General features: G+C 37.3%; 1 protein-coding gene across 1 annotated transcript in view; it reads left to right on the top strand.

Moving 5' to 3' along the window:
- The window catches only part of LOC131165518 (alpha-galactosidase 3), a 29420-nt gene that overhangs the window by 6249 nt on the left and 7705 nt on the right, over positions 1-15466 (top strand). The window lies entirely within an intron of this gene.

The following is a 15466-nucleotide window of genomic DNA, read 5'->3' as shown; positions in this document are numbered from 1 at the left end:
AAATCCGCTCGGTAAAGATGCATTGGTAATCCCGATAAGAAAATCCATTAAGGAGCCAATGAAGATTCTTTTTTGACATCAAAATCCTTCATCCACTTAAATAGTCAAAATGAATTGCCTTCCATCGTTCTACCTTCCCTTGCCCACCCATGCACAAAATCACGTTCATTTTTCATGTGTATAAATACATGGTAATCATCCATAACACTGATCATTGGAATTTCCGTCAAGTCCCATGTCTTCACAATTGATAACCGAATTTTATCAATAGATGGCCGACTCCTCAAAAATTTCATCACTAATGCAAAACGAAACTCTTCCTCAGCCTTAACCATCTCCGCTTCTGAGAAAATAAATCCCAATTCACCATTGATATTAACTGACGTTCTCATAGGAATTTTGAACAAAGGTATCTCCACTTTTTTATTCACGGCTTGCGCATACGATTGCATTCCAGAAGCAACTTGGACGGCCTTGCCCGCCGACGGTGAGGCCATCGGAGGGGGAACAAACCTTCCCAACCACGCAAGTCGCCGGCGAGCCGATGCCGACCAGGTTGGGCTACAATATATGAAGATTAGAATTAGAGTTTTCTAGATAGGAAAGAGGCTGAATTGCATTTGTAAGTGTTGTTTGGTCCTCCTCCTTGGAGGCACGCAAGAACTCGCCATTCGGAGCATGGTTCAAAATCGCGGTCACGGGTAACGTCGCGAAACGGTCGCGGGTGTCACGGGTCGCGGGAGACGTGGGTGTTACGTAACGGGAAGCGGGCGTAACGGTCGTGAATTTTTTTCACGCATGCACAACCATGCCAAAATTAAAAAATAAGCATGAAATCCATTAATACATGATTTTTAATGAATTTTGAAGGCTTTCATTCAACCTACAAATGCTTTTTAATCGGCATTATGATTTTTATATTAATTTTAGTGCGCTGTTTACAAAAAAAAACATATTTTTTTATAGTTTACATTACTTTTATGAGTAAAAATATGTAGAAATGTAAGAATCAATTAATTAAAGTCATAAAGTTACTAAAAATGAATCAATACTCAATAGACTTAATACTCAATATGCACATTACACATACATGAATTTAAAAAGTGATTAATATCTAATATCAATAAATAGTTGAAAATACATGAATACAATATTACAAATTTATAACATAACACATGTCACCACCAAAAAGAATGACGTGGAGGGTCTTCATAATTTGCATCTGTATCTTGAGATTGGGATGGGAAATTATCTCCCCATCCTTGTGGAAATACATAGTTGAATGAACCCAAGTTTGCGTCATTTTGTTGTTGCGCTTGAAAATGTACTGATGATGAAAATTCTCCTGAATAATGTCTATAAGTTGGGGAAGGGGCTGGCTCTGGGTAGTGTGTAGAAGAAGACTCACTAGATCCTGAGATTCCTGATCCATTGGGATAAAAATGTGAGTCATGAGATGCATAATGTGGATATGCTGGATGAGATCCATATGGTTGTGATGATGAACCATCTAAACCAAAGTCGCCAAAATTACGAACTACACCATATGAATCTTCAGTAGAATCGCTAAGGTCACCACGAACACTTCTTCTCCTGGGTTGTGAAGATTGGTTCCCTGGAGGAATACCCAAGTCATAATTTTAGATATGTCATGTAGTCCATAAGGATTAGAAGGATATATATCCCTTCCAAATGATGTTCCTATATCATATCTATAATTATATTCTACACCGCCGCCTCCACCACCACCACTGCCACCCCCCCACCCTAGCTCTAGCACCACTATTACCATCATCATCACTTGGTGGGCTCAAACCAAGATTGTCATCACTTTGTGTACGTTCAGGGCTTGAACTTGAATCATCATGCGCGTTTATTGGTGGTTGATCATCTCCTTCTGTAGTACCACCAACCTCTTTTTTTAACCAATTTGAATTGTCCTGACCGTCGAGTAGTGGTGTCTCTCTCTCCTCTAACCATTGACTTAAAGGATCATCTTCTTCGAAAATGTAGTCCAAATTGATAGGATTGAAACCCTCCTCAATTTCTCGTTGGCTTCTTCTCATTGTACGTCTTAACTTTAACCTCATGTTGTAATGTACGAAAACAAGTTTTTGTAGTCTCATGTACTTCAATCTATTTCTTGTTTTCGTATGGATGAGGCTAAAGGTGCTCCAATTACGCTCACAGTTCGAAGCTGATGTGGTTTGGCTAAGAATTCTAATTGCTATTCTTTGGAGCTCAGGAGCACACAAGCCATAATGAATCCACCATTCAGCTGCATGAATAATTAAAAAGAGTTTTATGTTAGTATAGCGTATTTCAAAAGTCAAATTTGAACACAAAGAGAGAAAATAGAGTCATTCTCCATTATTTAGTTATATAGCCATATTTACCAGGATTTGTTTGTTTCACTGCCCTTTGAGCCAACGGGGTTCCAAAAGTCTCTTGCTTATCTCGATATAGCAACAACTAAAAAAGGATGATTGTGAAATATAATTAATTAATTAGATGTATTAATAATTATTCTTGAAAGTATTACAGAATACTAGAACAATTCATTATTCAATTTAATGGAAACAATACTTACTTGATTAATAGCCCGAATTTAAGTATCTATATCGGGTACCAACTTGGTTATCACTTTTTTAACTCCATCCATGACTTCTCTAGCAACTTCAGGAGAGGGTGAGGCACCATAAAGAAATTGTGGGTTCAAAAAATACCCTACAATTAAATTTAGAAACATATTAATCAATAGTTTTCTAATGCAACTATGCATAATTTAAAAGTTAAAATAATAAGAAATTGTATTTGATTTACACTTACCAGCAGCGTGCAAATCTTGGTGCAACTGAAAACTCTATCGGTTAATAATTTTCCAATAGTCTTTGTAAAACCGGCAATCTTTTTGAATGACCAACTTCGCCCTATCAATTGCCTCGTATATGAAGCCCATGGTTGGTTTTTCATCACCATCAACCAATTTAAGAACTTTCACCAAGGGTTCTCGCACTTTAATTATATCAGAGGCCTTTTGCCAAAACTCTTTACCTAAGATAATTTTCTTTGAATCATATGCTGGGCCTGATTTTGCCATTCCAAACCTTGAGTTTTTCCAAGCATCAGATGTAAACATTTCCCTTAGTGCTTGTTTATGCCTGACAATAGTCTCCAAAGCAATGAAATTTGTGGCAAATCGAGTGATGATAGGGCGAAGTAACTCTCTATTATTTGTGAATTTTTTCATGAAATTCACTGTCCATGTGTGGTTGTAAATAAATGAGGTTATTGTTCTTGCATCTTCTAAGACCTTCTTCACATTACTTTTCTTACCAATATCTTCAAGAATAAGGTCTATGCAATGAGTTGCACATGCTGTCCAATAGAGATTGGGTCTCTTCTGCATTAATAATTTTCCTCTTGCCTTCATTGCAGCTTTATTATCAGTCACTACTTGGACAACATTCTCCTCTCCAATTTCTTCAACCACCTCGTCCATTAATCTGAAATGAATAATTACTACTATTTAATTAAAAACATGCAAGTCCATAATACTATTTGTATATACAATTAAAATTAGAAAATTACCTGAAATAATATTCAACTGTTCTGCTTGGCACATCAGAGGCATCAACTGATTTATGAAACACGGTGCCTCTATCGCAATAACTTAAAAAGTTTATAATGTGTTTTCTAGTTGGTCCTGACCAACCATCACACATAAGTGTTACACCTCTCTCCTTCCAAATTCCAGCAAAAGAAGCTATATAATTTTTCATTTCTTGATACTCTTGCTCCAAATAAATTTCAGATATCTCATAAGGTGATGGACCCTTCACCCCCTTTCCAACGTCTGCAGCAATATCAAGCATAGGTTACATAAATGGAGAGTCGGCTACATAAATGGAGAGTTAGCTACATTCGCTGGAATCCGATTATAAATTAAGAATTTTCCAACCGCTTTTCCTAATTTATTTCTTAAATCTTTCAGTAACTTTGTGTTGATTTTTGGTTGTTTCGCACTATTGCTTCTTTCTAAAATAAGATCCATTGCCTTTAGTCTAACTTCAGGGGCATCAGGATTGATCCATTGTCGTCCACTACCTCTAACTTCTCGACTACTATAAGATCGAGCTCTTGCTCTATTGAAACCACTGGTAGCACCACTGCCAGAACCACCTCTCTCTTCATAAATATTACCCCTTCCAGTTGTTTTTGCTCGAAATCTTTGTTTCTCTTCCCATTGTTGTTGTGATCGCATGCTTTCTTGTCGAACAAATCTCATACTTTCTTCTTCCAAGTCTTCTTCATCGCTCAAATTCTCAAAATCTCCTCTAATTTGGGCTTCTGCTTCTTCTTGCCTTTTTTGTTTATCTCTTTTCTTCTCAGCATACTGTTGTAGATGTTTCATCATTTGTTCTCTTATTTGTGTGGTCACATTTGAGCATCCAGCTAATTGACCCTTTTTATGTGCCAAGTGTTGTTTCAAGCGTGTAATGCCCCATTTGATTATCTTCCCACATAACTTACACATAATAACATGTTTATTACCGTCCACCGCAGTACCAAAATGCCATCCAATATCCTCACTAGGTAAGTTTTCATTTCCTTTATCACGTGACATATTGATAGACTTAATTTGATGATCTCTACACAAAACATAAAGAAAATACAAAGTTACAACCTTCCTACAATGACAGGAATAATATAATTAGTAATTTAGTAAATATTAAATAATAAGTACTAAATAGTCCTAATTTTAAATACTTATTACGTAAAAATAAAGTATAATATTTGATTAAAAATAATAAGTAATGTTTATTATTTTTATATTTAAATAAACAAAATTATAAAATATTAGATATTTTATTGCAAAAAAAATATATTCCTTTATCTTTAAAAAGATATTTTCATTATTTTTTATAACTTGATTTTATTTTCATTTATAACTATAAGAAATTAACATTGTAATTTTAAAGGTGAAAAAGATTTTTGCTCTACTTTCATATACATCACAGCATCACAAATAGAGATCCATACATTACAAATTGACTATTTAATTTTTTAAGCATTTTCTCAGTATATGGATTAAAATTAAATTTTTCTACAAATTCTAGTAGTAATTAGTAAAAATCAGATTTATTAATGTATTAACTATTAGGTTAATTTTTTTATTTATTAAGTTATCAATTTTTACTTTATTTGATAACTAAAAACAAAAAATAGATGTAAACATTTATTTTACTTAATTTTAAATTTAAGGTCAAAATGATGTTTTAAAACTTAAAAAATATTAATAAACAGGGTCACCCTACTCAAGAAATGGCAAGTAGATACACATGTAACATAAAATGGGTGACAGATGTTATTTAATTTTTTTTATTTTATAATATGAATATTATTAAATATTTTTTCAATAGATGGGAGTGAATATGATATCTTCTTTATCAAAATGACCACTTTGTCCTGCTGACATAAATAGTATGTTAGCCAATTGGTGCCATGAATTAATTTTATTTCTATAAGTTTGGCAAATCCTAAGACTAAATATTATAATAATTGTGCAGAGTATTCCTTGGAATTCTTTAAGAATGGTGAAAAATAGAGCTCAATTAAGCCTAGATAATATAAAATGCCATCACATGGATGTCTTGTGTACATACATTATTTTAATGCTTTGTTTAGATGGTGAATGCAGTAGTGGATAATTGGATATTCAAATATTATTATAAAAAAGGCTTCAATTATTATTGGTAAATATTAATTATTTACTAACCTTAAAAAATATTAATTATATACTATTAATAATTGCTTGCTATGTCATGGAATTAATTTTCATAATTATCTTTCAAAAAATATAATACAATTAAAATATTTATAAATTAAGAAAATTTTATTTTACATAATTATAAATGATTTCTAATTTTTAAAAATATAATACAATTAAAATATTTATAAATTAAGAAAATTTTATGATTTCTAATTTTTTACTCTATTAAATTATTTTTTTTATAATTCAATTAACAAACCTATTTTACAACAAAATATAATTTAAAAAAAAATAACATAATGATAAGTGCTGTGGGTGTTGAGTGTTGACTGTTGAGAGTTAGAGTGTCTCATATGCTGGGGCTGGAAGTCGAGACTCGAGTCAGACCGAGAGAGGGGAGGGATTCGAGGGAACTCGGAGGAGCCTTGAAGGAGTGAAGGCTGCGAAGCACAAAGCAGCGATGACTCCAAGCTCTGAAGCTGAAATCGAGAGGCTGGCTGGTGGCGACTGCGACGACTGGCGGGGGAAGGCGCTGACGGACTATCGGCGACTCACAGGGGTGGCGGAGTTGTTGCAGACCTGTCGTCGGTGACTCGCCAAGCTGCTGCAACAGCAAGTTTGCAATTCCTGAGTCCTGGAAGGCTGCGAAGTGCGAAGATGAGTAGATCTGCTCGGTGTGCTCACTCTCAGGCTTCGAAGCCTTCTTATTGCTTCGGCCAACAAATTTTCAAGGTCAGTTTGTAACTTTTCATTTTACCCTTTGAATGGCAGATGGGTGTGGGGACTGGGGAGAGGGGGAAAGCAGCGCTGCTGCCTGCAGCAGAAAGCCTTCAGCGAATCTGCGACCTGTTGGCCATGTAATGGTCCGTAACGGACCATTACGACGGGTAACGTTGGGGTATCGGCCGTAACGGCCGTTACGGAGACCGTGAATTTTTTCCGAATCGCATTATCGGCCCGTATCGGTTTCGGGGCCTCCGATTTCAGTTACGTATCGGCCGTTACGCTACGTAACGGCCGTTATTTAAAACCATGGTTCGGAGATAAGAAAAACTTGTGTGCAGCATGCGGTGGCGTCTGATTAGGACTTGTTGCGATGGCGACGGTCTCCTGATTCAGAACTGCTGCGACGGTGACGGTCTCCTTCTTCGGTGGCGTGCAGCGACGGAGGTGGTCTCCTTTTAGCGTGCGATGATGACAATCTCCGGCGGCATGCACCGAGTCGCGACGACGCTGGTGGGAAGCCCTAAACTTGCTGTCAAGACTACGTATTTGGCTCAACAGAGGCTTAGTGTAAACCCAAATTCTGACTTAGTTCACTTCTAGCGCCAACCTTGTGGAACGACGGCGTATTTAAGGAGGAACCGGTAGGACTCTCCCCGAAGAGGAGCTCCCCGTCCCAGGAGCTGGAGCTAGTGAACTGGCCGTCGGAGGAGAGGATGGTGTGAGTGACGAAGTGGACGACGACGACGACGGTTTCCTTCTGGCGTTCGGCGATGGCAGTCTTCGGCGGCGTGCAGCGAGCTGCGACGATGCTGGAGAGAAGCCCTAGGGAAGCTTTCGATTCTTCTACTTAATCCCCAGATCACTCTACTTAAGATAAGAGGCTTGCAGACATGTTCCCATTTGATTTTTCAATCATTGCCATTCCAAAGAAAAGCTTTAAATGTTTTTTCAACATCTCTAACCACTCTTTGAGGCAAAAGGAGAGCTGAACACCAGTAACTTTGAATACTAAAAGGGACTGGTTTAAGGTGCTGAACTACTGAAGCCTCCTAGCATAAGAAAGATGTGAGCGGAATTCAATTTCAATATTTCTTGAATTCTTAAAATATGTACATCCCAATCTTACAATATATAATACAAACAAAGACTCTAAACAAGGAAACAATCTCCCTACAAAATAATACACAATCTTCTACATTTACTCACTTTCCTAATGTACTCAATATTGTCAAGGATACTCGGGATTTCAACATTCCCTCTCAAGTTGGATCATAGATATTAATCATATCCAACTTGCCAATGAAATCGTCAAAGTTCTGTCGTGCTAACCCTTTAGTAAAGATATCTGTAGTTTGTTCCTTGGAAGGTACATAAGTCATATAGATGATTCCTTCTTCAACATTCTCTTTGATAAAATGTCGGTCCACTTCCACATGTTTAGTCCTATCATGTTGAACTGGATTGAGGGAGATACTGATGGCTGCTTTGTTGTCACAATAGAGTTTGATAGGAAATTTCACCGGAATCTGTAGCTCTTCCAAGAGTTTTCGTAACCATAGTCCTTTACATATCCCCTGTGCAATTGCTTGAATTCAGCTTGAGCACTACTTCGAGCCACCACATTCTGTTTTTTACTTCTCCAAGTTACCAAATTTCCCCATACAAAGGTGCAATATCCAGTGGTTGACCTTCTGCCTTCTGTCGATCCTGCCCAATCCACATTTGTGAAGATTTCCACTTCCTTGCTTTCACATTTTTTAAAGAAGAGTCCCTTGCCTGGAGAACCCTTGAGGTACCCGAGGATCTTATACACAACATCTAGATGAGTCTTTTTTCGGTGAATGCATGTGTTGACTTACAACACTTACTGCAAATGCAATGTCAGGTCTGGTGTGTGATAAGTAAATTAGTTTACCAACTAATCTCTGATACCTTTCTCTTTCAACTGGTATTCCACATTCTTCGACCCTATTTACTGCTTCAATTGGGGTTGCACTAGGTTGCATCCAAGCATGCTAGTTTCGGTTAGAAGATCAATGATATAGTTTCGCTGAGAGACGCTGATACCTTTCTTTAGCAATTTCCATTCCCAAGAAGTATCGCATTTGTCTCAGGTCTTTAACTTCAAATTTAGCAGCTAGGACTTTCTTTAATCTTTCCATCTCCACTGTATTATCTCCAGTTAGAATTATATCATCAATATATACTATCAGAATTGTTTTCTTACCATTTTCAGACTGTTTGAAGAACAGTGTGATTTGATTGCCCTTGTCGATATCCCTGATTTTTAATTACCTTTGCAAATCTGTCAAACCATGCTCTGGGGGATTGCTTGAGTCCATACAAGGACTTCTTGAGTTTGCATACTCTGTTTTCTTCACCTTTCTTACCGAATCTTAGTAGTATAGTCATGTAGACTTCTTCTTCTAGCTTACCATTTTGAAATGCATTCTTAATGTGTGGTGACCAATCTAAGTTAGCTGCTAATGACAGGAGTACCCGAACTGTGTTTAGTTTTGCCACTGGTGCAAATGTCTCCATGTAGTTAATGCCGTAAGTCTGTGTAAATCCTTTTGCAACGAGTCTGGCTTTATATCGTTCAACTGTCCCATTAGTTTTATATTTCACTGTGAAAACCCATTTGCAGCCAACTGGTTTTTTTCTACTCGGCAAGTTCATAACATTCCAAGTTTCATTTTTTTCGAGAGCCCACATTTCTTCCATAACGGCTTCCCTCCATTCAGGACTTTCCAGAGCTTCCTGAATATCTTTTGGAATTTTTATCCTGTCAAGGTTAGAGGTAAAAGTACGATACTCTGTAGACAGAGTTTAATAGGACTTGTATTTTGACCAGGGATATAGAGTACATGACCTAGTTTGTTTTCTGACTGCAATGGGTAAATTTATGTCATCAGGTGTAAACTTATCAGAAGAAAGCTCATGATCATTGATTACCTAATCAGGACTGGGCGTCGACTTAGGTATGAGATTCTCCCTGAGCTTTGTTTTTGGCTTTCTGGAGTAAACAAGTATTTCCTTTTGTTTTTCTGCATCTCCCCTTGAGTTTAAGTGATCATTTGTATATGGTAGGCCAGGACATGCAATGGGAGACGCAATAGATGGGTCAGGGAATGAAGCAATGAGAGACTCATTAGATGGCACAGATTCAGTAGTAAAGAAATCAAAGAGCTGATCTTCACTCCACTTCTCCCCCTGAAGAGAGGGCTTCTAGAAATAAGGAGTGGTTTAAAAAAAAGTGACATCAAGGCTAACAAATATTTTTTTGGAGACTGGATCATAACATTTGTAGCCTTTTTGGGTAGGAGAGTAACCAATAAAGACGCATTTAACGACACGAGGTTCCAATTTATCTTGGTTGTGAGCATGAACATAGAACAAATGCAATACATCCAAAGATTTTTAGAGGAAACCTGGAGTGGAGTTGAGAGGTAGGAAAATATTCCTGGAATTTTTGGAGAGGAGTTGTAAAGGAAAGAAGTCAACTCGGCATTCGATTAATGAGATGTGTAGCTGTTAAGATAGCATCGCCCCAAAAATAGTTCTTCATATTTGTAGTGAGCATCAATGCCCGATCTACTTCAAGTATATGTCTGTTTTTTCGTTCAACGACCCCATTTTGTTTAGGGGTATCCACACAAGAACTCTGATGCACAATTCCATTTTCTTGAAGATAATTTCCCATAATATCATTAAAATATTCTGTACCATTATCAGTATGTAGAATTTGAATGTGAGTTTGAAAATGTGTTTGAATCATGGAGTGAAAACTAACAAAAATAGACTGGACTTCAGTTTTATCTTTCAACAAGTAGACCCAACAAATACGAGTATGATCATCAATAAAGGTAACAAACTATTTTGTATGAGTGCGATTGGCCATTGTCGGGTTTTCCAGAAGAGGTTGACCCTCTGCTAGTGCTACTGGCCATCGTTAGCTAAGGTTAAGAAACCCTAACTCTGATATCATGTGAGCGGAATTCAATTTCAATATTTCTCGAATTCTTAAAATATGTACATGCGAATCTTACAATATATAATACAAAGAAAGACTCTAAACAAGGAAACAATCTCCCTATAGAATAAGACACAATTTTCTACATTTACTCACTTTCCTAATTTAATCAATATCGTCAAGGATACTCGGGATTTCAACAAAAGAAATTTGTGGGAGTCCAACAATGTATCCTAGAAGTTATCTTTTCAGTCAAATGATTTGAGTCTTACTTGTTTACTGTCTTTGTGACTAGGGGCAAGCCAAGATACTTGACAGGTAGATGACCTTCTGGAACACCCAATAATTGCAAAATATCTTGTTTGATGACAATGGGAATATTGGAGCAGAAAATCTCAGATTCTGCGGGGTTAGATTCCAATCCAGATAAGGGAGAAGAGAGTTCAAGAATTTTTTTATTCTTTGGGATGTCTTAGTATCCCCATGCCCAAAAATAAGTATGTCGCCAGAAAAGCAAAGGTCTTCTTCTTCTGATTTTTAGTAAAGTTTCCTTTTGTTCAAAAAAAAAAAAAAGATAAGCAAAGTCTTTATGCCAAGTTTACCAAAATTCTTTTGAAAAGAGAGATCCTCTTGATGAGCCATTTATTGGTGCTGGGTTTTTCTCTTGTCAGGAGCACCGAGCACAACTTATGATAAAATATGTCTTGTTTATCTTGAGGAAATGGGCGGAGTTACTATTCTTGTGCCAATAATATTCATTATGTGCAGGCATGAGTGGTTTTGTTGCATAATTGATCAATACTTTTTGGAATAATTACCCGCCAAAAAAATCTCCTTTTTTTTTTCAGTAAAAATAGTATATATTAAGTGGGCATCAAGGGATGCCAACCTGAAGTACAAGAAATCAATCACCCTAAAGGGTGTCACAAAAATAAAAAATTACATTGAACTCATTTGCTAAAAGTCAACTATGCCAACTAGTAACCACAGTAAGCCACTGCTCTTTGCTGAACTGCAGTGTTGATATTGAATTTTTAAATACTCTTATGTTCATCTCATTCCAAACACACCAGAAATTTGTGAGAGGAATGAGAGACAAAGCTTTCCTCTTTTCTTTTGTTATCTAGAATCCCTCTCCAGGCCTAGAACTCCCCTCCAACTGATCTAGTGGTGACCCACTGTTGTCTGATTAGAGTCAGAGCTAGGGGCAATAAAGAAGAATGTGGTCTACTGATTCTGCCTTAAGCCATGCAAAGGGTGCATCTGTTGGCAATGGAAAACCACCTTCTATGCAAGTTGTCCAGGGTCAAGATCTTACCATAAGCTGCTTCCTAGGAGAAAAAAGGCAGCCTTTGTAGGGGCAGCTGTCCTCCATATTTGAGACCAAGGGGATTGAATGTTGTTTGACTCCTGGAGAAAAAGTTTCCTGTTGAAGAATCTGACAGTGAATACCCCCTTCTTGTCCAAGGATCAAACAGGAAGGTCTAGAGTGTTTTGAAACTGAAACTTGTATAGATAACTGTAGAAATAGGTGAGCTGGCAGAGTTCCCAATCTTCCACATTTCTATGAAAGGGGTTATTCCAGAAAAATCCCTGATTTGATTTTTGAAGGTGTTGACTTATGCAGGCATCTTGATCACAAACCATGTTGTAGATGGCTGGAAATGAGACGCTAAGAGCCTCTAGACTACTCCGCAACCACACAGCATGCGAAAAAAAAAAAAAATGTTGTCACCATTCCCAACTTGGAATCTAATAAAAGAGAAAAAGTCAATCCAGCCTTTTCTAATGTGTTTCCACACCCTTATGCTCTGTGGTCCTCTGCCAGCTTGGGAGATCCACTCATTGTGCTCAAGCCCACATTTCATGGCAATGATTTCCTGCCAAAGGTGATCTTTCTCAATCATGAATCTCCACAACTATTTTCCAAGAAGTGCTTTATTGAAGATGTGAAGGGACTTTAAACCCTAGCCTCCTGAGCTAATTGCCTGTTTCACCAAGCCCCATTTGACCAGGTGGAATTTGAAATCTGCCCCCAAGCCCCCCCATAGGAACCTCCATTGAATCCCTTCCAGTCTTTTGGCAACAGAAATTGGGAACCCAGTCTTTGGCACCAAAAATCTCTTTGAATCCCAAAACACAAACTACTTGTTTAATGGCAATTGGAATGATATTAATTTGATGAATCTTTGACGGAACTATCGTATCCTTGAAAAAACCTTCAATTGTGCCATTAATAGAAACAAGAGAAACAAAAAGTTGTTAGACATTCCCTAACCCCGCTAATAGAGATGTATGGGTGCCAATAACTTCCTAGATAGTAAGAATGAAATTCCAATCTATAGAGTCAAAAACTTTGGTGTGGTCAACTTTCATAGCAAAGCCTAGAGGACCAGAATTTAAGTGGTAGCTATGAAGTGGTTCTTAAGCTAGCAAGACATTGTCTTGAATGCACCCTATCTTGAAAAAGCCGATTGCTTTGGGTTCACAAATAATCCCAAGCAGCATTGGAGAAATTGGAGACTATTAGCTAAAATTTTAGTAATGCACTTGTAAAGGATGTTGCAGCAGGATATTCGTCTAAAATCAGAAGGATAGGATGGGTTCTTTAACTTGGGAACAGAAGTAATGAGTGACATTCACCTGCTTGAGAAGCATGGAGTCTGAAAAGAAAGATAGAAATGGCAACCACCACATCAGATGCAATAATAGGCTGGCAACACTTGAAGAATTTAGCGTTAAAACCCATCCACATCACGAGCTTTATCATCAGAAAATGAGTAAAAAAAGCCTTCTAAGTCTCATCCTTATGTTTTCCTAAAGGAAGCTTTTCGGCATCTGATCAATAGAAGCTCAATAGATATTTTAAGAAATGGGAATTACAAGACAACAGTCTGATGCTTTGAGTGCCAAGAAGACCAGAGTATAAATTGAAGAGTTCCCCTTTAATATCTTCAAAAGAAGTTAAACGTCTGCTCACTACTCAAAAAAGATGTTATTGAGTTTAACTCTCCTTTTATCGATTGCAAAAGAGAAGAATTTTTATTATTGTGATCTCCCAACTGAAGCAGGAGATTCTGGATTTCTGCTTTAAATAATTCTCCTCTAATCTTAAAAGCTTTGTGTAAAACCCTTGCTTTGTTGCTTGGCTTTGCTCTGGGCTTGCAGCATAGGCTTTGTTGATTATATCCCTTTGATTAGAAAATTGTTGTTTGTGGAACATATTAAGCTTTTCAGTCAAGGAATATAAGCTTCTGGCAAAGAATGCCCATGGGAGTGGCTCTGCAAGTGGAGTAATCCCAGGCTTCCTTGATTGTATCCTTGAACTTTGGATGACCAACACAACAATGTAGAACTTTGAACAGGAAAGTTAGAGCCCTTGGAAAAGTCAGGATTCAGATGAAGGACAGCAGCACTATGATCAGAAGTCCTGGGGAAATAAACTCCACCGAGAAAGAAGGGATTGGTGGCTACAAATGGAGGATTGGAGAGTCCTGTTCACTTTCCTTGAAGTAAGCCCAATTGACCTTTATTAGGCCATGTGAATAAGGGACTAGTGTAAGAACAGTCATCTACACAGGAATCCAAGAGGAAGGTTCTAAACATGTCCACTCCAGCAAGGCGAGCATTACTCTCAGAATGATCTTTAATAGTGTGTCAAAGTTTCCAAGAACAAATCAGGCCATATTCTAAATATTACTAGAAAAAGATAAGACTTCAACAAAATCTAATAACTCATCTCTGACACCAATCTCAAGTTCATAAGAGATGAAAGAGGATAATTTAAAGCAGTTTTTTCCTCATTATGGGGTTATGGAACCAATCATATGGTTGAATTGAAAGCGATTATTATAGGGATTAATCTGTGCAAAGATCTCGGATTTGATCAAGTGGAGATTGCCCGTGACTTTGCTTTGTTGGTTCAATGGATTAATTCTGGGAAGTGTTTGGCTCGGAACTTATGGGAATTGTGGGAAGAGCTTGTATTAGCATTGAGAGACATACATTACAAAGTGGAACATGTTTACAAGGAGGCGAATCAAAGTGTGAATTTTTTTGCCAAGCAGGGTGAATCTGGTATATCTCGATCATATAGTTGCTAGGATGAGCTTCCATAGCAAGTCAGGGGAATGATTCGATTGGATTTGTTGGGATTTCCTTCATTGTGCTCGTGATGCTTTGTGTTGGTTTTTGTGAAGGTTGGAGTGGTTGGTTTATTCCTCGAGATCTTCTGGATTTTTGTTTGTTTTCCACTTTTAGTTGTTTAGTTCTTATTTATTAGTTTGGTTGTTGGTCATTGGTTTCTTGGTTTTGAATAAGTTGGTTAAGTCAGTTTTAGATTCTTGGGGTTTGATTTTGTTTTCCCCAAGTCTCAAGGTGAGTTCATCTATTTTGTGTATGAATCAAGTCTTAAAGGAGAACTTACAGCACTAGGTATGCAGCTAAGGGCCTGCAGGAATTCAGTAGACAAAGTGAACATGATGAACTTCTCCCAAATTGGAATTCTTTCTATTTGAATGATTCTTGTTAGCGGGAGGATCCCAGGCAGATAGGAATAGAGCATTTTCCTATTAACTGCAGTCCATTGTCCAAAATCCAGTCTCATTCATTCATATTACTAAATTTGAAAATATAAGCACCATTCAAGAGTGAAAAAAATCTCAATGTTATCTTCCTTTCCAGATTTTATCCACAATGTTCTTAGTGCATGAGTAGGGAGGATATTTGCTGCAGAATCAGCCAACAAATGCATTTCTCACTTAACAGTACCAACTTGAAAAACATCCATTGAAGTTTTAATCAGAACTCCACCATCAAGGCTTTAACTTTATAAGGTTTAGTGAATTTTAATTCATCAGCAATAGAATTCAGGTTGAGCAAATCAGATTAGTTCTTCTTTCCATCCACAAATTTCTTTGAAGAATCTGCAGAAATCTTGTCAATGATGCCATTAGTTTTACGACTAGTTGATGGATCATCCATTGAGAGATTCT

This window comes from Malania oleifera, chromosome 10 (assembly GCF_029873635.1).
Source record: "Malania oleifera isolate guangnan ecotype guangnan chromosome 10, ASM2987363v1, whole genome shotgun sequence".
NCBI classification, from domain to species: domain Eukaryota; kingdom Viridiplantae; phylum Streptophyta; class Magnoliopsida; order Santalales; family Ximeniaceae; genus Malania; species Malania oleifera.
The sequence above is the reverse complement of the archived record's forward strand: the minus strand, read 5'-3'. Positions and strand labels throughout refer to the sequence as shown.